Source organism: Capra hircus, chromosome 6, assembly GCF_001704415.2.
Source record: "Capra hircus breed San Clemente chromosome 6, ASM170441v1, whole genome shotgun sequence".
Classification (NCBI taxonomy): Eukaryota; Metazoa; Chordata; class Mammalia; order Artiodactyla; family Bovidae; genus Capra; species Capra hircus.
Window position 1 is genome coordinate 34,383,133 of NC_030813.1, and position 26,926 is coordinate 34,410,058.

Sequence of the window (26,926 nt, forward strand, 5' to 3'; positions counted from 1 at the left end):
ATCTTCATCATCTTGTCTTACTCTATCCAAAAACCCCATCTCCTCTAAATAAATATACTACAAATCAATCATCCATATCCCCATCCTTTTTTCTCTTTCTTGCCTTCACCCTGGCAGTACAGCTTATCCCTTCCAGGCATCTTGTCCCAGGATATCCAAGCATGGTTTGATGACACTCAAAGAAATTTTGTAAACTGTCAGTTCAGTTCAGTCACTTAGTCGCGTCCAATGCTTTGCGGCCCCATGGACTGCAGCACTCCAGGATTCCCTGTCTATCACCAACTCCCGGAGCTTACTCAAACTCATGTCCATTGGGTCAGTGATCCCATCCAACCATCTCATCCTCTGTCATCCCCTTCTCCTACCCCTACAATGGTTCCCAGCACCAGGGTCTTTTCAAATGAGTCAGGTCTTCACATCAGGTAGCCACAGTATTTGAAGTTTCAGCTTCAGCATCAGTCCTTCCAATGAATATTCAGGGTTGATTTCCTTTAGGATGGACTGGATCCATCTCCTTGCAGTCCAAGGGACTCTCAAAGGTCTCCCTAACGCTACAGTTCAAAGCACCAATTCTTCAGCACTTAATTTTCTTTATAATCCAATTCTCACATCCATACATGACTACTGGAAAAACCATAGCTTTGACTAGATAGACCTTTGTTGGCAAAGTAATGTCTCTGTTTTTAATACACTGTCTAGGTTAGTCATAGCTTTTATTCCAAGGAGCAAGCATCATTTAATTTCATGGCTGGAGTTACCATCTGTAGTGATTTTGGAGCCCTCAAAATAAAATCTGCCACTGTTTCCCCATCTATTTGCTATGAAGTGATGGGACCAGATGCTATGATCTTAGTTTTCTGAATATTGAGTTTTAAACCAAATAGTTCACTCTCCTCTTTCACTTTCATCAAAAGGCTTTTTAGTTCTTCGTTTTCTGCCAGAAGGGCAGTTTCATCTGCGTTTCTGAGGTTATTGATATTTCTCCCAGCAATCTTGATTTCAGCTTGTACTTCCTCCAGCCCAGCGTTTCTCATGATGTACTCTGCATATAAGTTAAATAAACAGGGTGACAATATACAGCCTTGGCGTAACTTCTTTCCCTATTTGGAACCAGTGTGTTTTTCCATGTCCAGTTCTAACTGTTGCTTCTTGACCTACATACAGATTTCTCAAGGGGCAGGTCAGGTGGTCTGGTATACCCATCTCTTTAAGAATTTTACACAGCTTGTTGTGATCCACACAGTCAAAGGCTTTAACATAGTCAATAAAGCAAAAGTAGATGTTTTTCTGTAACTCTCTTGTTTTTTCAATGATCCTATTGTTGTTGGCAATTTGATCTCTGGTTCCTCTACCTTTTCTAAATCCAGCTTGAACATCAGGAAGTTCACGGTTCACATACTGTTGAAGCCTGGCTTGGAGAATTTTGAGCATTACTTTGCTAGTGTGTGAGATGAGTGAAATTGTGTGAGAGTTTGAGCATTCTTTGGCATTGCTTTCTTTGAGATTGGAATGAACACTGACCTTTTCCAGTCCTGAAGCATTCCAGGATGTTTGGCTCTAGGTGAGTTATCACACCATCGTGGTTACCTGGGTCATGAAGATCTCTTTTTTACAGTTCTTCTGTGTATTCTTGCCACCTCTTCTTAATATCTTCTGCTTCTGTTGGGTCCATACCATTTCTGTCCTTTACTGTGCCCATCTTTGCATGATTATCTCTTCTTGCTATTCTCTGGAACTCTGCATTTAAATGGGTATATTTTTCCTTTTTGCCTCTGCCTTGCATTTCTCTTTTTTTCTCAGCTGTTTGCAAGGCCTCTTCAGGCAACCATTTTGTCTTTTTAAATCTCTTTTTCTTGAGGATGGTCTTGATCACTGCCTCCTGTACAATGTCACAAACCTCCATCCATAGTTCTTCAGGCACTCTGTCTATCAGATCTAATCCCTTGAATATATTTCTCACTTCCACTGTATATCATAAGGGATTTGACTTAAATCACACCTGAATGGTCTAGTGGTTTTCCCTACTTTCTTCAATTTAAGTCTGAATTTGGCAATAAGGAGTTTATTATCTGAGCCACAGTCAGATCCCAGTCTTATTTTTGCTGACTGTATAGAGCCTCTCCATCTTCGGCTGCAAAAAATATAATCAATCTGATTTTGGTATTGACCATTTGGTGATGTACATGTGCAGAGTCTTCTCTTGTGTTCTTGGAAGCAGTTATTTGCTACGACCAGTGTGTTCTCTTGGCAAAACTCTGTTAGCCTTTGCCCAGCTTCATTTTTAACTCCAAGGCAAAATTTCCCTGTTACTCCAAGTATCTCTTAACTTCCTACGTTTGCATTCCAGTCCCCTATAATGAAAAGGACATCTTTTTGTGTAAATTGTCAAATATACTATATTAAAATTCCTTCTCCAAATAGGAGGAGGAAATGGCAACCTACTCCAGTATTCTTGCTTGGAAAAATGCTATGAACAATGGAGCCTCACAGGCTACAGTCTATGGGGTCGCAAGAGTCGGACACAACTTACTGACTAAGTCACAAAATTCCTGCTGTTTAAAGTAGCTGAAGGAAATTATAGTCTTTGCATTTATGACAAATGACCAATATTGCATGTGGCTTTTATTCCAGGATTGCAAAGCTGGCTCAAAATTAGTAGGTCTGTTAGTCAATGAAATACATAATCTTATCAGGATTATGGTCTCAATAAAATTCAAGCCTTAGGAGTGAAGGGATGCGTATTATTTCTTTTCTTCTTCTCTTTCCTCTCTTCACTTCTTATTTGTCTCCTCTTTTATTTCTGCCTCTATTAGTATTTTTATTCCCTTCAGTTATATAAAACCCATGAGCAGTTATCATGCTTAAGAGAAAAACACTGCACTTTCTGTAGTAAAGGCTACATTCTTTAGAATTTTAGAAACCTAAGCTGAAATTCCAGCTGAGCCATTTACCAGCAATGTGACCTCTAATTAGGTTCTTAACTGCACTAAGCTTCAATACTCTTACCTGTAAAATGAGACAATAAATTATTTGTATTGAAGATTAATACTCAAAAGAAGTAAACAGCTTTCAGGATTTTCAATCTGGAGAAGGTGGAAATGTATATAGCATTTGGCTACAGAATAATCACAAGAAAGGTAATATTTATAGATCCAAATAACAGTTGGCAGGAATGCTGTTATCTCTTAGGCAATGGTTATCACATAAATACCAGCTAAGCAGAAGCCACAATTTCAGAATACAAGATGAGATCCTGACAAATAACAAGAACAGTTAAATGCTGAATTCCCTAGCACTGAGTTAGTATCATACAGAAAATTTCTACCCTGGATTGGTCCAGCTCTGTTTAGAGTCATAGGGGAAAAAAATGGATAAGCTACAGAAAATTTGGCAGGCCAGTTGTATAGCTTGATAGGCTTGTTATATACATCAGCTTATCAATACTTAATTTAATAAAATGGCTTTCAATTTCAATAGGATAAAACAGTAGGAAAGAAATTAGGTCTTAGGTGACTATTTTCACCATGTATTCATTCCACAATTCACTCATTCATCTATTATTAGTATATTACATATTAACTCTATATTATGCACTGAAGTAAGGAATATAAAGCCTATAAATCTATGTATGGGCTTCCCAGTATCTGCCTGCCAATGCAGGATACACAGGTTCAATCCTGGACCCAGAAAGATCCCACATGCCCCAGATCAACTAAGTCCCCATGAGCAATTAAGACCCTGTGCCACAACTACTGAGCCTGTGCTCTAGAGCCTGGGAGCAGCAACTACTGAAGCCTGCACACCCAGAGTTCTGCAACAAGAGAAGCCCAAACAATGAGAAATCCAAGCATGGCAACTAGAGAGCAGCCCCCACTCACTGCAACTGGAGAAAAGCCCACACAGGAACAGAGATGTGGTACAGCCAAAATAAATAAGTAAAATTAAATATGTACATTTATGTATTAAATAGGTATGTTGTTGTTATTCAGTTGCTAAGTCGTGTCTGACTCTTTGTGACTCCATGGACTGCAGCACGCTAGGCTTCCCTGTCCTTCACTATCTCCCTGAATTTGCTCAGACTCATGTTCATTGAGTCAGTGATGTGATCCAACCATCTTATGTTGCCCCCTTTTCCTCTTGTCCTCAATCTTTACCAGCATCAGGGTCTTTTCCAATGAGTTAGCTCTTTGCATCAGGTGGACAAAGTATTAAAACTTCAGTTTCAGTATCAGTCCTTCCAATGAATATTCAGGGTTGATTTCCTTTAAGATCTACTGGTTTGATCTCCTTGCTGTCCAAGGGACTCTCAGGAGTCTTCTCCAACATCACAGTTCAAAAGCATCAGTTCTTCTGTGCTCAGCCTTCTTTATGTTCCAAATCTCACATCCGTATATGACTACTGGAAAAAAACTATAGTTTTGGCTGTATGGACCTTTGTTGGCAAAGTGATATCTCTGATTTTTAATACACTGTCTAGGTTTGTCACTGGAGAAGGCAATGGCACCCCACTCCAGTACTCTTGCCTGGAAAATCCCATGGACAGAGGAGCCTGGTGGGCTGCAGTCCATGGGGTCGTGAGGAGTCGGACACAACTGAGTGACTTAGCAGCAGCAGTAACAGGTTTGTCACAGCTGTTCTTCCAAGGAGCAAGCATCTTTTAATTTTGTGGCTGCAGTCACTGTCTACATTTATTTTGGAGGCCAGAAAAATGAAATCTGACACTGTTTCCACTCTTTTTCCCATTTATTTGCTATAGGACCAGATGCCATGAGCTTCACTTTTTGAATGTTGAGTTTTAAACCAGGCTATTCAATCTCCTCTTTCACCTTTATCAAGAGGCTCTTTATTTCTTCATTTTCTATCATTAAAGTGGTATCATCTGCATACCTGAGACTGTTGATATTTCTCCTGGCAATCTTGATTCCAGCTTGTTCTTCATCCAGCTCTGCATTTTAAATTATGTACTCTGCATATAAGTTAAATAAGCAGGCTGACAATACTGAACCTTGATGTATTCCTTTCCCAGTTTTGAACCAGTCCATTGTTCCATGTCCGATTCTAACTGTTGCTTATTGTCCTACATACAGGTTTCTCAGGATGCAGGTAATCTGGTCTGGTACTGCCACCTCTTTAAGAGTATTTCACAGTTTGTGGTGATCCACACTGTCAAAAGCTTTAGTGTAGTCAGTGAAATTAAATGTGTGTTTTTTTTTTAAATTCCCTTGCTGTTTCTATGATCCAGTAAATGTTGGCAATTTGATCTCTGGTTCCTCTGCCTTTTCTAAATCCAGTGCACATCTAGAAGTTTGTGGTTCATGTACTGAAGCCTAGCTTGAAGGATTTTGAGCATTACCTTGCTAGCATGTGAAATTATTGCAATTGTGTGATAATTTGAACATTCTTTGCCATTGTCTTTCTTTGGGATTGGAAGGAAAACTGACCCCAACTGGAAAATTCTTCTTCAAAGTCCCCACTAACTTTAATACCAATTCTAATATAGAACTATAAAATTATAAATATGTATATTTACAGTATTCTCCAATAGATATCGATTTTCATAAATACACACACACACACACATATATAAAACACAGCATTGGCCACAGGAATGGGAAAGGTCAGTTTTCCCCATCTATTTGCTATGAAGTGATGGGACCAGATGCTATGATTTTAGTTTCCTGAATATTGAATTTTAAACCAAATATTTCACTCTCCTCCTTCACTTTCATCAAAAAGCTCTTTAGTTAAGTTCAGTGGCTCAGTCATGTCTGACTCTTTGTGACCCCGTGGTCTGCAGCCTGCCAGGCCTCCCTGTCCTTTGCCAACCCTGGGAATTTACTCAAACTCATGTCCATTGAGTCTGTGATGTCATCCAACCATTTTATTCTCTGTTGTCCCCTTCTCCTCCCACCTTCAATCTTTCCCAGCATCAAGGTCTTTTCAAATGACTCAGTTCTTCACATCAGATTAGAGAGTCAGCTTCAGCATCAGTCCTTCCAATGAATATTCAGGACTGATTTCCTTTAGGATGTACTGGTTGGATCTCCTTGCAGTCCAAGGGACTCTCAAGTGTCTTCTCCAACACCACAGTTCAAAAGCATCAATTTTTTGGTGCTCAGCTTTCTTTATAGTCCAACTCTTACATCCATACATGACTACTGGGAAAACCATAGCTTTGACTAGATGGACTTTGTTGGCAAAGTAATGTCTTTGCTTTTAAATATGCTATCTAGGTTGGTCATAACTTTTCTTCCAAGGAATAAGCGTCTTTTAACTTCACGGCTGCAATCACCATCGGCAGTGATTTTGGAGCCGCCACCCCCCCCCCCCGCCCCCCGCCGCAAAATAAAATCTGCCACTGTTTTCACTGTTTCCCCATCTATTTGCCATGAAGTTATGGGACCAGATGCCCTAATCTTAGTTTTCTGAATGTTGAGCTTTAAGCCAACTTTTTCACTCCCCTCTTTCACTTTCATCAAGAGGCTTTTTAGTTCCTCTTCACTTTGTGCCATAAGGGTGGTGTCATCTGCATATCTGAGGTTATTGATATCTCTTCTGGCAATCTTCATTCCAGTTTGTGCTTCCTCCAGCCCAGCATTTCTCATGATGTACTCTGCATATAAGTTAAATAAGCAGGGTGACAATATACAGCCTTGAGGTACTCCTTTTCCTATTTGGAACCAGTCTGCTGTTCCGTGTCGCTATCCCTTACTGTGTATTCACATAATAGTCATTAAGAATTCAGAGAAAAAGAAGAGTAATGTGCATTCTAATTATTTATATAATTACCTCAATGATTATGAAGAAAAAGATCCCTATGTTAGGAATAAGACCGATATCTTACTCATGTGCCATTACTAACTGTGATATGAAGAATAATGCCCCTTTTCTTTCTCCAGTGATGTCTGTGGCAAAGGAGGTTAAGTCTGAAGATGAAAGTAAGGTAGTTAACCGCCTGACCTTAAAATTTTTAAAACCAGAGTCTCCAGTACGAACTCAGTCCTGCCAAGTGATTGCAGTCCAGGGACACCTAATTCTGAGTTCTGACTTTCAGAACTACATGAAACTAAATTAGAATTGCTTTAAGGAATCAAATTTGTGGTAGTCTGTTATAGGAATAAAATGAAACTGACACACTGAAGTGACACACTAATTAACACACTAACTAGCACAGTGAAGTAACACTGAAATTAGCACACTAACTGCATCTTTCTAAGATACTGCAATTAGATACATACAGACTTATAGAAAATTTAGTATATATTTATAAAAGCCTATACTATCTGTAAACTTTATAATTTCAATATAGATACAGGCTTCCCTCGTGGTTCATATAGTAAAGAATCTACTTGCAATGCAGGAGACCCAGGTCCGATCCCTTGGTCAGGAAGATACTCTGGAGAAGGGAATGGCTATTCACGCCAGTATTCTTGTCAGAACAATTTCATGGATAGCGCAGCCTGGCAGGCTACAGTACATGGGATTGCAAAGAGTCATACATGACAGAGAAACTAACATTTACTTACTTAGGCAGTGTCCATCCTATTTGATGAACATATCTACGTCTGCATGTAGAGATGCAGGCAATCGACAACAGTGGATGATGTAAAAATTCTTCCTATTTCTTATAATTTGTATTTGATTAGCACCATTTGATTTTCTAGGAACTGACACTTTTCTAGGCCATGTTCAAATACAACTAGTACGATGATATGCTATAGCTTTAAACAGTTTGAATAAAATATTTCTGCCCCTGTACCTTTCTATAAGATCTTACACACAGTAATAACTTAATAAATGTTTGTTGATTGTTCTGAATGACTCACTACGTTCAAGGAAAAAAGCAGAAATAGTGAGAAATGACAATAAGAAAACTATCATCACTAAGGCCCGCAGAAAAGAACAAGATAGAGGAGGAGAGAAACAGCTAATGTTAGCAAGAAGACAGACCACTGTCGACTTTGTCACAGCGGGGATTATTACCAGAAGTTATGACCCATCTTTCTTTAACATGGTATAGCAACCAGCATGGCTCCATTTTCCAATTTGGCTCTATTGCCAAAGTTTCTATTGCCTGGCAAAGATACTTGTGGGAGAAAAGTGAGCTTAATTCTTCTACCTTTAATTATGCTTTGACAATTCTGCTCAGCTTTTTAAAAATTTTTAGCACAAATACTACTGCCAAAGACTTTCTCATTAAGCAGAGCCTAATAACTTTAAATGAATTTTTATTCTTAATAAGAAAAACATGAATAAGCTTCTAATAAAACAGGTTTAGTCAATATTATCAATATTTGTCACATCTCATAAGATGAGTTTCTTACCAGATTCATTGTAGTAAACGAGATTATGTGAGAAAAAGGGCAAGTCCCAGTATAGACAGAAGCTGACAACTGATAGTATAATGCAAGAACTTAAAAGAAAACAGTATTTCCTTAGCTGAGAATCTGACAATAGTAATTACTCAGAAAATTCAAATTACATGTATCTTCACAACTATTGCTATTTAGCTATTGATTAGACTCTAACATCTGTCTAGCAATTGTTTACATTCCAATTTCTTGTGCTATGTATCAGTCACTATCCAAGATGGAAAAAGGTTAAGCATCTGCAAAACACACTGCACCTTTCTTGATCTCTTCTGGAATGCATTTTAAGCAAAACACATGACAAGATGCTCAGCATCACTAAGTATTAGAGAAATGCAAATCAAAACTACAATAAGGCATCATCTCACACTGGTCAGAATGGCCATCATCAAAGAAACTGCAAACAATGAATGCTGAAGAGGGTGTGGAGAAAAGGGAACCGTTCTACACTGGGGGAATGTAAATCGGTCCAGCCACTGAGGGGAACAGTACAGAGATTCCTTAACAAACTAAAAATAGACCTAACATATTATCCAGCAACCCCATTCCTGGGCATATATCTGGGAAAAACATAATTCAAGAGAATGTGTGCACCTCGTTTATTGCAGCACTATTTATAATAGCCAGAACAAGGAAGCAACCTAAATGTCCATCGACGGAGAAATGGATAAAGAAGATCTTGGTACATACATACAATGGAATACTACTCAGCCATGAGAAGGGGCAAATTAACGTCATCTGCACCAACATGGATGGACCTAGAGATTGTCAAACACAGTGAAGCAAGTCAAAAACAGAAAGGGAAACATCATATATCGCTTATATGTGGAATCTAGAAACGTGATTCAGAAGAACTAATTTGCAATGCAGAAATACAGTCAAAGATTAGAAAACAAACTTACGGTTAACAAGGCGGGAGTGGAGTTGGGATGAACTGGGACATTGGGATTGACATATATACACTAATGTGTATATATATATAATAGATAATTAATAACCTACTATACATAACACAGGGAACTTTACTCAACACTCTGTGCTGACTTAAATGAGAAGGAAATCTTAAAAAGAGTGGGTATATATATACATACATATATATATAATTGATTCACTTTGCTATACAGCAGAAAATAACACAACACTGTAAAACAACTATACTCCAATAAAAAATTAATTAATTAAAAAAATAAAACAAAAATAAATAGTGATGTTCAGACATTTCTGTACACTATTAAGGGTATCTTTTATTTTGGACAAGAGTAACTAGAATTCTGATTTTTCATAATTACTAGCCAACATTTATGTTGTATCATTAATATGCCAGTTTTGCTCATCAGAGTTACTACAGATAAAATCTCTGTCAAATTATCTACATGCACTATGAAAAATGCACTGAATAAACGTTAAATTTGTGATACAAAAAATCTCAGGACAGAATATTTGCTTATTTTACCCAGAATATTTGCTTATTTTATTGTACTGCATTTGTCAGTACACCCATTTAATATGCCCATATAGTATAATTAAAACAAAGGATGCCAAATGTCTCAATGAAATACTGTAGGTCTAATATTCTTGACTTTTCACAGTTAACCAAAGTAAATACAATCGTTTCTAAATTATTTAATGTATGGTAGCATTGGCCTTCCGATGGCACAAAGAATCCATCTGCCAATGCAAGAAATGCAAGAGATGCAGGTTCAATGCCTGGGTCAGGAAGATACCTTGGAGAAGGAAATGACAACCCACTCCAGTATTCTTGCCTCGCAAATTCCATGGAAAGAAGAGCCTGGTGGGCTACAGTCCGTGGGGTCGCAAAGAGTCACACACGACTTAGCTGCTGAGCACACACATAGGCATGGCAGAATTAACTGTACTTAATTCCCTGCACATTTTATTTTACCCTGATATGATTCAACTTCCACAATCCATTTGTTATTTAATAGATGATTCCAAAATGAGGAGATGAAAGCCATTGCCAGATAAACTAAGCTCATACCGAGTCCATCTTTGGTATCATCTCATATTCATGGTCCATCACAGACAGCCATGCTAATAATGGATTACAGCCTTTGAATCTTACCTTGATCACTAATTTATTACTTTAAAAAATACATTGGAGTAATACTTTTCACTTACATATCAACTCAAATAATGCGAGAGGTAATATTTCAAAACAAACAAAAAAGGAAAAGTGCATGTGGCCCGCAGGCATGCCTGTGCGCGCGCAGCTGTACCTGACTCTGAGTCCCGTGGACTGCAGGCCGCCAGGCTCCTCTGTCCATGGACGCTTCCAGGCAAGAATACCGGAGTGGGTTGCCATTCCCTTTTCTAGGGGACCTTCCTGACCCAGAGATCAAACCCTGTTTCTTATGTCTCCTGCAATGGCAAGCAGTCTTTATCACTGTGCCACCTGTGAAGCCCTCCACAGTGTATATGAAATGGTAATGCAAAGATAAGAGACCAGCACTAGATGTATTATACATGAGGCTAATTGGTTAAATTATCACTAATAATGATATCATCTTAAATACAGTATCAATTCCAAGCCAGTTCCAGTATCTGGCACCTGCATTACATTTTAAAAGAGAGCTTATTAATATTGGTGTCCAGAGCAATGGCTGCCACCTGTTACCTCAAACCAAGGTTTCTAGACACTTGGGACCAATGGGTATTGAGGAACAGAGCCCACTATTGAGGCCAACTGTTTCCAAGTAAAATAGTCCTGGTATTTTGCTGACACCGTGAACAAATATTTCAGTGATGGGAATCCACTCTGAAATGGATCCCCAAACCAAGGTTGAGGTCATAATAACTTAATTTCTTAAAATTCTTTTTTTTTCCCCCCAAGAAAAGCATGAAGTTTTTTTTTCTTCCCAAATTTGAAGGCTTTTATTGGCTTTAGGATTTTGCCAACAATAATTCAATATCCTCCTTTTTATGTACATAAAAGTCAAAAGTGTTTCACATTCTGTACCTGAATTCTTTCCTCCTATTCTGGAGAACTCAAAAACAATAGGAGAAATCTAAGGCAGTAACCCATGCAAAAATGAAGAAATTCAACTCACTTAAATTTAAACTTAAGAAAGAATGTGCAAGATGGGGTTCGGATAGGATGGAGTATGCTGTTATTTTTAGCTTGTATTAATATTGACAAGTTCTAGCATTTCAATTTTACTCTCAGTGTTTATAATTAAGACTTTAAGTAAAATACTTTTCTAGCCATAATTCTTTAATATTCTTAACTACAAGATTTTAAGGACTGTAAGTTAATTCCAATATGATCACATTTAAATGAAGTTTTCAAATTTAATAGAAATTAAAATAGCATTGGACAATATACTCAAATAAGTGCACTAATGAATATAGGGAAACATTTAAGGAAAATCTCTTATTTCCTTCCTATTTCATTCTCTCAAATAAAAACTCCCTCACAAATGATTCAGAATTTAATAGCATTGGTAACTAGATTCATAAAGGAATATCACATATTTATATGGTACATTAAAAATTGCTCCAAAGCTTTGTCATTTCCCCAACAAGGGGTGCAATTTTTTCTTCTTTCCCTTGAGTCAGGGAAAGATTTAATATAGCAGTCTTCAGTCTGTCTGTTATGGACTGAATTGTGTCCCCTGAAAATTTTCAGACTGGAGTTTCAACTCCCAGTACATCAGAATGTAACCATATTTGGAGATGAGATCTTCAAAGGGATACCCTGCTGGGGGCAGTGAAGGGTAGGGGGTTCTAACCCTAGATGACCTATGTCTTTATGAGAGGAAGAAGATACACCTGGGGTGTGCACACAACAGAGAAGACTCCGTTAATCTCTACATAAGATGCCTACTATTTGCAACATCAGAAGGATAGCAAAAGAGGTAAAAATAGGAAAATGTAGATAATCTTAGAAAAAGGAATAATCTATCATACTGTTCTTTGTTTTGATATCACACATACTATCTATTAACAAATTCTGATGACTCAGATTCAAAACGTGTCTAAAATCTCACCAGTGCTTATCCACTTAACATTTAACCACTTATCTCTCACCTCTAAGAGCTTTGCCTTTCTTCTTCTACCCTGTCCTTTTGATGCCTACATCTACATGGAAATCAGAGTAATAGTTTTAAAATAAAGTCTGATTATGTCATTCTTTTTTCCCAGAACACTTCAGTTGTTTCCTATCTCATACAAAGTAAGATTCCAAGTCCTTACCACAGCCTATAAGGACTTTCGTGATCTGGTTTCTCTCTGACTTGATATTGTATTACCTGTACAGTCATTCAGTCTGTTCCGGACATAGTGACACTCTTGCTAATCCTAAAAGGTCAAAGAGTCTCTTGCTTCATGACTTTTGCGCTTGTCTTCAAGTCTCTTTCCATAGAGAGATGATAGCTTTCTCGTTTTTCTCATTTAAATCTCTGATAAAATATCCCCTGATCAGAGTAACATTCTTTGACCATGAGTTTTGAAAGAGCCACATATATTTTTTCTTTTTAATTTATGTTTATATTGAAGAATAATTGGTTTACAGAATTTTTTTGTTTTCTGTCAAACCTCAACATGAATCAGCCATAGTTATACATATGTCCCCTGCCTTTTGAAACTCACTCCCATCTTCCTCCCCACCCCACCCCTCTAAGTTGATACAGAGCCCCTGTTTGAGTTTCCTGAGCCATACAGCAAATTCCCGTTGGCTATCTATTTTAAATACGGTAATGTAAGTTTCCATGTAACTCTTTCCATACATTTCACCATCTGCTCCCCTCACCCCATGTCCATAAGTGGATTCTCTATTCTGTTTCCCCATTGCCACCCTATAAATAAATTCTACAGCACCATTTTTATGCAGCCATGAAATTAAAAGACGCTTACTTCTTGGAAGGAAAGTTATGACCAACCTAGATAGCATATTCAAAAGCAGAGACATTACTTTGCCGACTAAGGTCCATCTAGTCAAGGCTATGGTTTTTCCAGTGGTCACGTATGGATGTGAGAGTTGGACTGTGAAGAAGGCTGAGCGCAGAAGAATTGATGCTTTTGAACTGTGGTGTTGGAGAAGACTCTTGAGAGTCCCTTGGACTGCAAGGAGATCCAACCAGTCCATTCTGAAGGAGATCAGCCCTGGGTGTTCCTTTGGAAGGAATGATGCTAACACTGAAACTCCAGTACTTTGGCCACCTCATGTGAACAGTTGACTCATTGGAAAAGTCTGATGCTGGGAGGGATTAGGGGCAGGAGGACAAAGGGACGGCAAAGGATGAGATGGCTGGATGGCATCACTGACTCGATGGACGTGAGTTTGAGTGAACTCCGGGAGTTGGTGATGGACAGGGAGGCCTGGCGTGCTGCAGTTCATGGGGTCGCTAAGAGTCGGACATGACTAAGAGACTGAACTGACTGACTGACAGACCGTTATTCTAGATTCCATATATGTGCATTAGAATACAATATTTAACTTTCTCTTTCTGACTCATTTCACTCAGTATAATAGGTTCTAGGTTCATCCACCTCATCAGAACTGACTCAAATGTGTTCCTTTTTAAAATGGCTGAGTGATATTCCATTACGTATATGTACAACACTCCTTTATCCATTCATTTGTCAATGGACATCTAGGTTGCTTCCAGTTCTAGCTATTGTAAATAGTGCTGCAATGAACAATGGGGTACATGTGTTTTTTCAATTTTGGTTTTCTTAGGGTATATGCCTAGGAGTGGAATTGCTGGGTCATAAGGTGGTTTTATTCTTAGTCTCTTAAGGAATCTCAATACTGTCTTCCATAGTGGCTATATCAATTTACATTCCCACCAACAGTATAAGAGCATTCCCTTTTCTTCATGCCTTTTCCAGGATTTACTTTTTGTAGACTTTTGATGATGGCCAGTCTCACTGGTGTGAGATGCTATGTGATTTTAGATTTGATTTGCATTTCCGTAATAATGAGAAATGTTGAGCATCTTTTCATGTTTTTTAGCCCTCTGTATGTCTTCTTTGAAGAAATATATGTTTTGGTCTTTTTCCACTTTTTGATTGGGTTGTTTGTTTTTCTGGTATTGAGTTGTATGAGATACTTGTATATTTTGGAAATTAGTCCTTTGTTGGTTGTTTCATTTGCTATTATTTTCTCCCATTCTGAGGGTTGTCTTTTCACCTTGTTTATAGTTTCCTTTGGCACGCAAAAGCTTTTAAGTTTAATCAGGTCCCACTTGTTTACTTTTATTTTTATTTCTGTTACTCTAGGAGGTGGGTCACAGAGGATCTTGCTTTGATTTATGTCATCGAGTGTTCTGCCTATATTTTCCTCTAAGAGTTTTATAGTTTCTGGTCTTACACTTAGGTATTTAAAGCATTTTGAGTTTATCTTTGTGTATGGTGTTAGGAAATAGTCAAATTTCATTCTTTTACATGTAGCTGTCTACTTTTCCCAACACCATTTATTAAAGAGGTTGTCTTTGCTCCATTGTATATTCCTTTGTCAAAAATAATGTACCCATAGGTACACGGGTTTACTTCTGGGCTTTCTATCTTTTTCCATTGGTCTATATTTCTGTTTTGTGCCACAACCATACTATCTTGATGACTGTAGCTTTGTAGTATAATCTGAAGTCAGGAAACTCGATTCCTCCAGCTCCATTCTTCTTTCTCAAGCCTGCTTTGGCTATTCGGGGGTTTTTGTGTTTCTATATGAACCGTGAAATTTTTTATTCTAGTTCTATGAAAAATGCCATTGGTAATTTGATAGGGATTGCACTGAATTTATAGATTGCATTTGGTAGTCTAGTCATTTTCACAATGTTGATTCTTCCTACCCAGGAACATGGAATATCTCTCTCTCCATCTGTTTATGTTTTCTTTGATTTCTTCCATCAGTGTCTTATAATTTTCTGTGTACAGTTCTTTTGTCTCTTTAGGTAAGTTTACTCCTAGGTATTTACTTCTTTTTGTCGCAGTGGTGAATGGGATTAATTCCTTAATTTCCCTTTCTGATTTTTCATTGTTAGTATATAGAAATGCATTTCTGTGTATTGATTTTGTATCTTTTTTTTAACTTTTTATTTTATTTTTTTATTTTTTAATTTTTTTAGTTTTTTATTTTTTTTTAATTTTAAAATCTTTAATTCTTACATGTGTTCCCAAACATGAACCCCCCCTCCCACCTCACTCCCCAGGATTTTGTATCCTGCAACTTTGCTAAAATCACTGATTAGCTCTAATAATTTCTGATACTATCTTTAAGCTTTTCTGTGTATAGTATCATGTCATCTGCAAACAGTGAGAGCTTTATTTCTTCCTTTCTGACCTGGAGTCCTTTTATTTCTTTTTCTTCTCTGATTGCTATAGCTAGACTTCCAGAACTATGCTGAATAATAGTAGTGAAAGTGGACACTCTTGTCTTGTTCCTAATCAGGGGGAATGCTTTCAGTTTTTCATCATTGAGAATAATGTTTCCTGTAGGCTTATAAATATGGTCTTTATTGTGTTGAGGTAGGTTCCTTCTATGCCCATTTTTTTAAAGAGTTTTAATCATAAATGGGTGCTGAATTTTGTCAAAGGCTTTTTCTGCATCTATTGAGATTATCATATGGATATCTTTCAATTTGTTATTACGGTATATCACACTGATTGATTTGTGAATATTGAAGAATCCCTGTAATCCTGGAAGAAATCCAACTTGATGATGGTGTACAAGCTTTTTGATGTATTGGTGAATTCTGTTTGCTAAAATTTTGTTGGTCTTTTTTTCATCTATGTTCATCAGTGATATTGGCCTGTAGTTTTCTTTCTTTGTGTTCTCTTTGGTTTTGGTATCAGCGTGATGTTGGCCCCATAGAATGAGTTTAGAAGTGTTCCTTCCTCTGCAATTTTTTGAAAGAGTTTTAGAAGGATGGGCATTAGCTCTTCTCTAAACGTTTGACAGAATTCTCCTGTGAAGCCATCTGGTCCTGGGCTTTTGTTTTGGGGGAGATTTTGATCACAGTTTCAATTTCAGTGCTTGTAATTAGTCCCTCCAGGGCTGGAACAGCAGCTCCATGGCACTGGTGCAGTGGCTGCACAGTGCTAGAACAATATTGAGGAGATACCCCATGCCCAAGGGCAAAGTGGAAGCCCTAGAAAGATGGTTGGGGGGGGAATCACCTTTAGAATCAAACCCCATACCTGCCAGAGACATTCGGAGGGCTCGAAATATCTTGTGTTCACCAGGACCCAGAGACCCCACAGAGACTGAGACAGAACAGTATTTGAGTGTCTTTTGAGGAGGTACAGGTCAGCAGTGGAGGGGCAGGGGCTCTGTGTGCAGTAGACCTGAGTATGGCATAAGCCCTCTTGGAGGAGGTCACCATTAAACCCACCATACAGCCCCCAGAACTCACACAGGACTGGGAAACAGACTCTTGGAGGCACAAAGAGAAGCTTGTGCACACCAGGACCCAGGAAAAAAGGAGCACTGACCCCACAAGGGACTGGCCTAGAATTTCCTGTGAATTTCCAGGAGTCTCTGGTGGAGGTGTGGGTTGGAAGTATCCTGCTGCAGGATTGGGGCACTGAGTACAGTAGTACCTGCATAGTACCTTTTGAAGGATGCACCATTATCTTCACTACCTCCACCATACTTTGGCCCCAGGTCAAATAACAGGGAGGGAACACAGCCCAACCCATAGACAAAAAATTAGATTAAAGATTTAATGAGCATGGCAACACCCATCAGAACAAGACCCAGTTTCCCTCTCAGTCTCTCTCAGCAGGAAGCTTCCATAAGCCTCTTATCCATCTTGATCAGAGGGCACACAGACTGAAAACCACAATCACAGAAAACTATTCAATCTGATCACATGGACCATAGCTTTGTCTAACTCAATGAAACTATGAGCCCTGACATATATGGCCATCCAAAACAAACGGGTCATGGTGAAGATTTCTGACAAAACATTGTACACTGGAGAAGGGAATGGCAAACCACTTCAGTATTTTTTCCTTGAAAATGCCATGAACAGTTCAGTTCAGTTCAGTCGCGCAGTCGTGTTCGACTCTTTGTGACCCCATGAACCACAGCACACCAGGCCTCCTAGTCCATCACCAACTTCGAGAGTCCAACCAAACCCAAGTCCATAGAGTCAGTGATGCAATCCAACCATCTAATCCTCTGTTGTCCCCTTCTTCTCTCCTGCCCTCAATCTCTCCCAGCATCACGGTCTTTTCAAATGAATCAGCTCTTCACATCAGGTGGCCAAAGTATTTTACAGCTATAGAAACTGTGTCTCAGAATTTTAGATCCCTTCTCCAAGGTCACACACTAGTAAGCGGTGGAGCCAGGACTGGAACCCAGGATGACAATATACAGCCTTGATGTACTCCTTTTTCTATTTGGAACCAGTCTGCTCTAACTGTTGCTTACTGACCATACAGATTACTCAACAGGCATGTCAGGTGGCCTGATATTCCCATCTCTTGAAGAATTTTCCACAGTTGTCATCTACACAGTCAAAGGCTTTGGCCCAGTCAATAAAGCAGAAGTAAATATTTTTTTGGAACTCTCTTGCTTTTTTTCATGATCCAATGAATGTTGGCATTTTATTCTCTGGTTCCTCTGCCTTTTCTAAATCAAGCTTGAAAATCAGGACGTTTACGGTTCATGTACTGTTGAAATCTGGCTTGGAGAATTTGGAGCATAACTTTCCTCGTGTGTGAGATGAGTGCAATTGTGCAGTAGTTTGAGCGGTCTTTGCCATTGCCTTTCTTTGGGATTGGAATGAAAACTGACCTTTTCCAGTCCTGTGGCCACTGCTGAGTTTTTCCAATTTGCTAGCATATAGAGTGCAGCACTTTCACAGATTTATCTTTTAGGATTTGAAATAGCTCAACTTTAATTACATTACCTCTACTAGCTTTGTCTGTAGTGATACTTTCTAAGGCCTACTTGACTTCTCATTCCGGAATGTCTGGCTCTAGGTTGGTGATCACACTATCGTGATTATCTGGGTCGTGAAGATTTTTTTGTACAGTTCTTCTGTGTATTCTTGCAACCTCTTTTTAGCATCTTCTGCTTCTGTTAGGTCCATAGCATTTCTGCCCTTTATTGTGCCCATTTTTACATGAAATATTCCCTTGCTATCTCTAATTTTCTTGAAGAGATCTCTAGACTTTCCTATTCTATTGTTTTCCTCTATTTTTTTGCATTGATCACTGAGGAAGGCTTTCTTATCTCTCCTTACTATTCTTTGGAACTCTGCACTCAAATGGGTATATCTTTTCTTTTCTCCTTTGCCTTTAGCTTCTCTTCTTTTCTCAGCTATTTGTAAGGCCTCCTCAGACAACCATTTTGACTTTTTGCAATTCTTTTTCTTGGGTATGCTCTTGATCACTGCCTCCTGTACAATGTCACGAACATCTGTCCATAGTTCTTCAAGCACACTGTCTATCAGATCTAATTGCTTGAATCTGTTTGTCACTTCCACTGTATAATTGTAAGGCATTTGATTCAAGTCATACCTGTATCTTCTAGTGGTTTTCCCTACTTTCTTCAATTTAAGTCTGAACTTGGCAATAAGGAGTTCATGATCTGAGCCACAGTCAGCTCCTGGTTGTTTTTGCTGACTGTACAGAACTTCTCCATCTTTAGCTGCAAAGAATATAATCAATCTGATTTTGTATTGACCATATGGTGATATCCATGTGTAGAGTCTTCTCTTGTGTTTTTGGAAGAGGATGTTTGCTTTGACCAGTGCATTCTCTTGGTAAAACTCTGTTAAGACTTTGCCCTGCTTCATTCTGTACTCCAAGGCCAAATTTGCTTGTTAATCCAGGTATCTGTTTACTTCCTACATTTGCATTCCAGTCCCCTATGATGAAAAGGATATCTTTTCTGAGTGTTAGTTCAAGAAGGCCCTGTAGGTCTTCACAGAACTGTTCAATTTCAGCTTCTTCAGCATTACTGGTCGAGGCATAGAGTTGGATTACTGTGATATTGAATGGTTTGCCTTGGAAACAAACAGAGATCATTATGTTGTTTTTGAGATTGCATCCAAGTACTGCATTTCTGACTCTTTTGTTGACTATGATGGCTACTCCATTTCTTCTAAGGGATTTTTTCCCACAATAATAGATATACTGATCATCTGAGTTAAATTCACCCATTCCAGTCCATTTTAGTCGCTGATTCCTAGAATGTTGACATTCACTCTTGCCATCTCCTGTTTGACCACTTCCAATTTGCCTTGATTCACGAACCTAACCATTCCAGGTTCCTGCGGAATATTGCTCTTTACAGCATCAGACTTTACTTCCATCACCAGTCACACCCACAACTGGGTGTTGCTTCTGCTTAGGCTCCTGTCTTCATTCTCTCTGGAGTTATTTCTCCACTGATCTCCAGTAGCATATTGGGTACCTACCTACCTGGGGAGTTCATCTTTCAGTGTCCTATCTTTTTACCTTTTCATACTGTTCATGAAATTGTGCTGTTTGTGCATATCTATTCCTTAATTCTTCTAGGTCTTTGTTAATTGATTCTTGCATTTTCTCTATTTTGTTTTCAAGGTTTTTGACCATCTTTACTAACATTATTCTGAATTCTTTCAGGTATTTTGCCTATTTCTTCTTCACTTATTTGGACTTCTGTGTTTCCAGTTTGTTCCTTCATTTGTGTAGTACTTCTCTGCCTTTTTGTTATTTTGTTTTTAAATTTATTGTGTTTGAGGTCTCATATTCTCAGCCTTCATGGATAGATTCTTTCTTCTTTTTGTTTTCTGCTCTCCTAAGTTTGGTCCAGTGGTTTGTGTAAGCTTCCTATGGAGTGAGATTTGTGCTGAGTTTTTGTTTGTTTTTTCCTCTGATGAGCAAGGCTGAGTGAGGTGCTAATTCTGCTTGCTGATGATTGAGTTTGTATTTTTGTTTTGTTTGTTGTTTAGATGAGGCAAATAACATGTAAAACCTCAGTTCCATTAGACATGTAAAACCTCAGTTCCATTCTGTGTCAGCTACCAGGAATGATGGTTAGACTTCAAAGAGGCTGGTTCCACTGTTGATTCTAGGCACTGGATACCCAATCACTTTACATATGCCAGGAATGCAGTGTCACAGAGAAGCAGCAGTCAATGGGCCAAAAAAGCAATGGTTTATTCCTGTTTTCAGACTTTGAAACTAGTGCATGGAGGATATTTTTGGCATACTTTTGAAACAACATCTAATGAGAAGGTGAGTTGAATGTGTTCCTTTCCTGTTGACTATAGGATAAGGATGAGAGGATAAGGGAAGATAATAATACCTGTTTCTAATTTATCTAATCAAAGAAAAGATGTTTTCTGGATTAAAAGGCATTAGAATGTAGACAGCAGGCCTTATTGAAGAAGAAATAAATTTAAAAATATGTGATGGAACTCCCTTGTGATCCAGTGCTTCAGAGTCTACATGTCAAAGGAGGGGGTGCAGGTTTGATCCTGGTCCAAGAAGATTCCACATGCCGCTGGGTAGCTGAGTCCATGCATCACAACCATGGAGCCCACCCTCTAGAGACTGGGAGCTGTAACTCGTAGGCCCATGTGTCACAGCTACTGAAGCTCACAGGCCCTAGAGCCTGAGTTCTGAAACAAGAGAAGCCACTGCAATGAGAAGGCCATATACTGCAATGAGGGAAAGTCTGCATGCAGCAATGAAGACCTGCTGCTGCTGCTGCTGCTAAGCTGCTTCAGTCGTGTCCGACTCTGTGTGACCCCATAGACGGCAGCCCACCAGGCTCCCCCATCCCTGGGATTCTCCAGGCAAGAATGCTGGAGCGGGTTGCCATTTCCTTCTCCAATGCATAAAAGTGAAAAGTGAAAGTGAAGTCGCTCAGTTGTGTCCGACTCTTAGCAACCCCATGGACTGCAGCCTACCAGGCTCCTCCATCCATGGGGTTTTCCAGGCAAGAGTACTGGAGTGGAGTGCCATTGCCGTCTCCAAATGAAGACCTAGCACAGCCATAAACAAATAAACAAATAAGTAAAATCTGTGAGAACAACAACAAAAATGTGATGAAAGTGACTGGCCAGAAGAACCTGCCTGGCTCATGATCAAGTGTATTATTAATGGAGGGGTCACCAGGCGGCACAGTGATAAGGAAACTGCTTGCCAATGCAGGAGACAAAAAAGATGTGGTTCAGTTCCTGGGTTGGGAAGATCCCTTGAAGTAGGAAATGGCAACTCAATCTGGTATGCTTGCCTGAAGAATCTCACAGAGGAGCCTAGTAGGCTACAATCCACGGAGTTGCAAAGAGTTGGACATGACCGAAGCAACTTAGCACACATGCAGCTTCAAGAAGATTAGTTTCAGGAATGGATTGAGGCTGTTAATAACTGTGTATATACAAGTAAGTCAACAGTGTCATCCTATTAAAGAATAGCAATATTTGCTGACCCCAAGGCATTTTGGGTGTGGAGTCTCTGACTGAGGCCAACATAGGAAGAGAGGAGGCAGATCAGAGAAATCAGGGAGAATGGCAGAGGAAACAGGCAGGATAGGATGGAATGGGTACATCACAGTTAACAACGTCAGCCTGGCTATCCTGCACAAAAACATAAAACTTTTAATGAACAGATGAGCAGTCTACTCCCTTTTTCCTCATACGAAGTCCCACGTAATTATCTTGCACTATTAGGATTCCATTATTGCTATTTGATAAAACAGTATCCCCACCCACGTGAAATTAATTATCCCGTGGCCTCTCCACAGCACTATAATGGCATGTGTCTCACCACATATGCGTGTTCTAACACAATTAACAATGAGGTTTCACGTTTGTCCTTTGTTTCCAAATGTATGTCTGTAAGAGCAGTCTGCACAATTATAAAAACCTAGACTCTGGAAACTGGGAAATCTGTGAGTTGTTACTTGTGGTATATATGGAAGCTTGTGAATTATATATACATCTTTTTCTATAAAGGGACTCACTCAAATTCTGTCATGGCCAGATGTGAATAGGGAATGTTGACTGTGGTGAACTGGTATCCATGTGCCTTGTCGACCTGGAGAAACCTTACTTATCTTTGATCAATCAGTTCTATCTGGGGGAAAAAAAAAGGCACAGAGTGCCCAGATATTGCAAGTGATTAAGAGAAGATACATGAATGTTTGCAAAAACCTTCCTAATTTCTGAAAGACTGAGCCAAACAAAACACCATAGCAATGGGTTTTAAATAGTAAGCACAAGAAATTTAGCATGAGGTGAATTGCTCTGTATGGGGAAGAGAGTCATAAGTAAGTATATGAGAGCTTCTACTATTTTTCAGAGCAGATCTGTTTTTCTTTGAAAATTAAATTGAAGTATGTACTCCAACACTAATGAGTGTTGAAAAATACAGTTTTATTATGGGAAAGAAGCATCTGATCCCAAACAAAATTTAGTGTCATCTTTGATTGCTATATCTCCAAAGGAGATAATTTACCTCTCTTGAGTCCTTGGGAAGGTCACCAGGATGCTACCAGTTTTCTACTACCTTTAATCTAGTAGATCTTACTATGGTACCTTCCCTATTGATAGCCAACTTCTCATCTGACATTGAACTCAATAACACAGGTAGAGATATTAACGGGAAAGCAATTATCAGGGATTTGTAAAATATGTAACATATCATTTGCCATTATGTCATATGGTAGGGTTAAAAAAACATTTAATCTGAATGTCATTCTAAAGATAGTATTCAAAGGAAAGCATTTACCCTGATAAACACTTGAGCTCAAACAGGATATCTTCCTCCAACTGTTGTATGAGTGCTTCCAAAATAGACCAAGAAAAGAGATGGAATGCTTTCTTTTATTAACCTAATTACTCTACACATGGACATCACCAGATGGTCAACACAGAAATCAGAGTGATTATATTCTTTGCAGCCAAAGATGGAGAAGTTCTATACAGTCAACAAAAAAACAAGACCAGGAGCTGACTGTGGCTCAGGTCATGAACTCCTTATTGCTAAATTCAGACGTAAATAGAAAAAAGTAGGGAAAACTGCTAGACCATTCAGGTATGACCTAAATCAAATCCCTTATGATTATACAGTGGAAGTGAGAAATAGATTTAAGGGCCTAGATCTGGAGATAGAGTATCTGATAAACTATGGACGGAGGTTTGTGACATTGTACAGGAGACAGGGATCAAGACCATACCCATGGAAAAGAAATGCTAAAAAGCAAAATGGCTGTCTGGGAAGGCCTTACAAATAGCTGAGAAAAGAAGAGAAGCAAAGGGCAGAGGCTAAAAGGAAAGATATAAGCATCTGAATGCAGAGTTCCAAAGAATAGCAAGAAGAGATAAGAAAGCCTTCTTCAGCGATCAATGCAAAGTAATAGAGGAAAACAACAGAATGGGAAAGACTAGAGATCTCTTCAAGAAAATTAGAGATACCAAGGGAACATTTCATGCAAAGATGGGCTCGATAAAGGACAGAAATGGTATGGACTTAACAGAAGCAGAAGATATTAAGAAGAGGTGGCAAGAATACACAGAAGAAGTGTACAAAAAAGATCTTCAAGACCAAGATAATCACAATGGTGTGATCACTCATCTAGAGCAAGACATCCTGGAATGTGAAGTCAAGTGGGCCTTAGAAAGAATCACTATGAACAAAGCAAGTGGAGGTGATGGAATTCCAGTAGAGCTATTTCAAATCCTGAAAGATGATGCTGTGAAAGTGCTGCACTCAATATGCCAACAAATTTGGAAAACTCAGCAGTGGCTTCAGGACTGGAAAAGCTCAGTTTTCCCTCCAATCCCAAAGAAAAGCAATGCCAAAGAATGATCAAACTCCTGGACAATTGCACTCATCTCACATGCTAGTAAAGTAATGCTCAAAATTCTCCAAGCCAGGCTTCAGCAATATGTCAACCATGAAGTTCCAGATGTCCAAGCTGGTTTTAGAACAGGCAGAGGAACCAGAGATCAAATTGCCAACATCGGCTGGATCATGGAAAAAGCAAGAGAGTTCCAGAAAAACATCTATTTCTGCTTTATTGACTATGCCAAAGCCTTTGACTGTGTGGATCACAATAAACTCTGGAAAATTCTGAAAGAGATGGGAATACCAGACCACCTGACCTGCCTCTTGAGAAACCTGTATGCAGGTCAGGAAGCAACAGTTAGAACTGGACATGGAACAACAGACTGGTTCCAAATAGGAAAAGGAGTACATCAAGGCTATATATTGTCACCGCGCTTATTTAACTTATAAGCAGAGTACATCATGTGCATATGCCAGGCTGGAAGCACAAGCTGGAATCAAGATTGCCGGGAGAAATATCAATAAGCTCAGATATGCAGATGACACCACCCTTATGGCAGAAAGTGAAGAGGAGCTAAAAAGCCTCTTGATGAAAGTGAAAGATGAGAGTGAAAAGGCTGGCTTAAAGCTCAACATTCAGAAAACGAAGACCATGGCATCTGGTCCCATCACTTCATGGGAAATAGATGGGGAAACAGTGGAAACAGTGTCAGATTTTATTTTGGGGGGCTCCAAAATCACTGCAAATGGTGACTGCAGCCATGAAATCAAAAGACGCTTACTCCTTGGAAGAAATATTATGACCAACCTAGACAGCATATTCAAAAGCCGAGACACGACTTTGCCAACAAAGATCTGTCTAGCCAAGGCTATGGTTTTTCCAGTAGTCATGTGTGGATGTGAGACTTGGACTGTGAAGAAAGCTGAGCACTGAAGAATTGATGCTTTTGAACTGTGGTGTTGGAGAAGACTCTTGAGAGTCCCTTGGACTGCAAGGAGATCCAACAAGTCCATTCTGAAGGAGATCAGCCCTGGGATTTCTTTGGAAGGACTGATGTTAAAGCTGAAGCTCCAGTACTTTGGCCACCTCATGTGAAGAGTTGACTCATTGGAAAAGACTCTGATGCTGGGAGGGATTGGGGGCAGGAGGAGAAGGGGACAACAGAGGATGAGATGGCTGGATGGCATCACTGACTCGATGGGTGTGAGTCTGAGTGAACTCTGGGAGTTGGTGATGGACAGGGAGGCCTGCCGTGCTGCGGTTCATGAGGTCGCAGAGTTGGACACAACTGGGCAACCGAACTGAACTTCTTAAGAGATAAACTGGGACTTCTTTGGTGGCTCAGATGGTAGAGAATCTACCTGCAATACAGGGAATGCAGGAGACCTGCCTTTGAACCCTAGGTCAGGAAGATCCCTGGAGATAAGGTATAATTTAAGTCTCTCAACCAGCCACCAAGGGTTTCAAAAGCCAAGGCAGATGGTTTTGGAGTTGGTTGATAAAAATCACTGTCTTAGAAAACTAAAAGATTAAAGATGATCAGTATCATTTTATTCTTGGGAATATAATAATCTTTGTTTTTTTAGTTAACATGTTGATCAAATATCAAAAGTTTAAAGTTTTTAACACAAATTAAATACAATAGCAGAATTGTTTGGAGTATAGTTGTCAGAAAAGTTCAATGTCATGTGTTTTTAGTTTTCAACAAATTTTGTTTGCCATTAAAAAATACTAGGCTACTAAAGTATATCTCAAAATAATTACTGTATATTTTGTGTTTAAAGAAGGATACATAAGAATTCTATTATTCATTTATATGACAACAATTTATAAGATAAAAATTTTAAAAAGCAAGTGTAGGAGTTTTATACTTTGAAACATTAATTTTGAATATTTTTAAAATACTAGTAGAATGTTTTTCAGTCTGATAAAATTCTTTTAAAAATATAAATAATATTCCTTTCACAGAAGAAGTGAATTAAGTAGTACTGTAATTATATTGGTTACCAAAAGCCAGTATTATATATCACAAGCACTTTGAAACTTTAATTGCATATAAAACCACTTATACACATTAACATGAGGAAAATATTGATCTCTTAGAACCAGTCAGTGAAACTAACTAAAATAATTATATTTATATTAGCTTTATGTCAGCAAATTTTGGAATATAGCTGACCTCTCCTTTTACTTCTATTAAAAATAGATTAATTTTCAAGGAGGGCAGTCATTATCAATATATTAAAAAGAGAAAATAGTTTCTAGTGACACTTTGAGAATTCAATTAAAAACTTGCTAAAAATATGACTCTTCTGTAAATTTTGTCCCATAACCATAAGACAAAACATTAAGGAATAATAAACTTTGAAACATAGTAGTATTTTCTCCTTTTGTTGTAAAATGATAAAATAATTCTCAATAAGTGATACAATCAGAAAATGATTCATTATTTAACAACTGTCTGATAAAAAATGAGCTTTTAACAATTATATTATCTACCATCAAACAACAAAGCATTTATAATCAGAAAACCAAAGACTTATAATGGAATTTTTAACCTATTAATTTCACTTTGACAAAACAGCAGATATTGAGTACTATATTTGGAAATCCATGTCAGTCACTGTGTGAGGTGTGAGCAATATTAAGTCAAATAAGATTCCGTCTTCATATGAAAAACAATGAGAAGTTAATGATAAAATACAAATCATTATAATAAATTGTCAAAAGTATGTTGACTTGTCTTTAAACCAAACTAAAACAATTGCACCTAAGTAATAGTATCAACCCAACTTTTCAAGTTTTT

General features: G+C 38.5%; 1 protein-coding gene across 3 annotated transcripts in view; it reads right to left on the minus strand.

The window, feature by feature from the left end:
• CCSER1 (coiled-coil serine rich protein 1) overlaps positions 1–26,926 on the minus strand; it is a 1,465,340-nt gene that overhangs the window by 823,789 nt on the left and 614,625 nt on the right. The gene's annotated exons all lie outside the window — the stretch shown is intronic.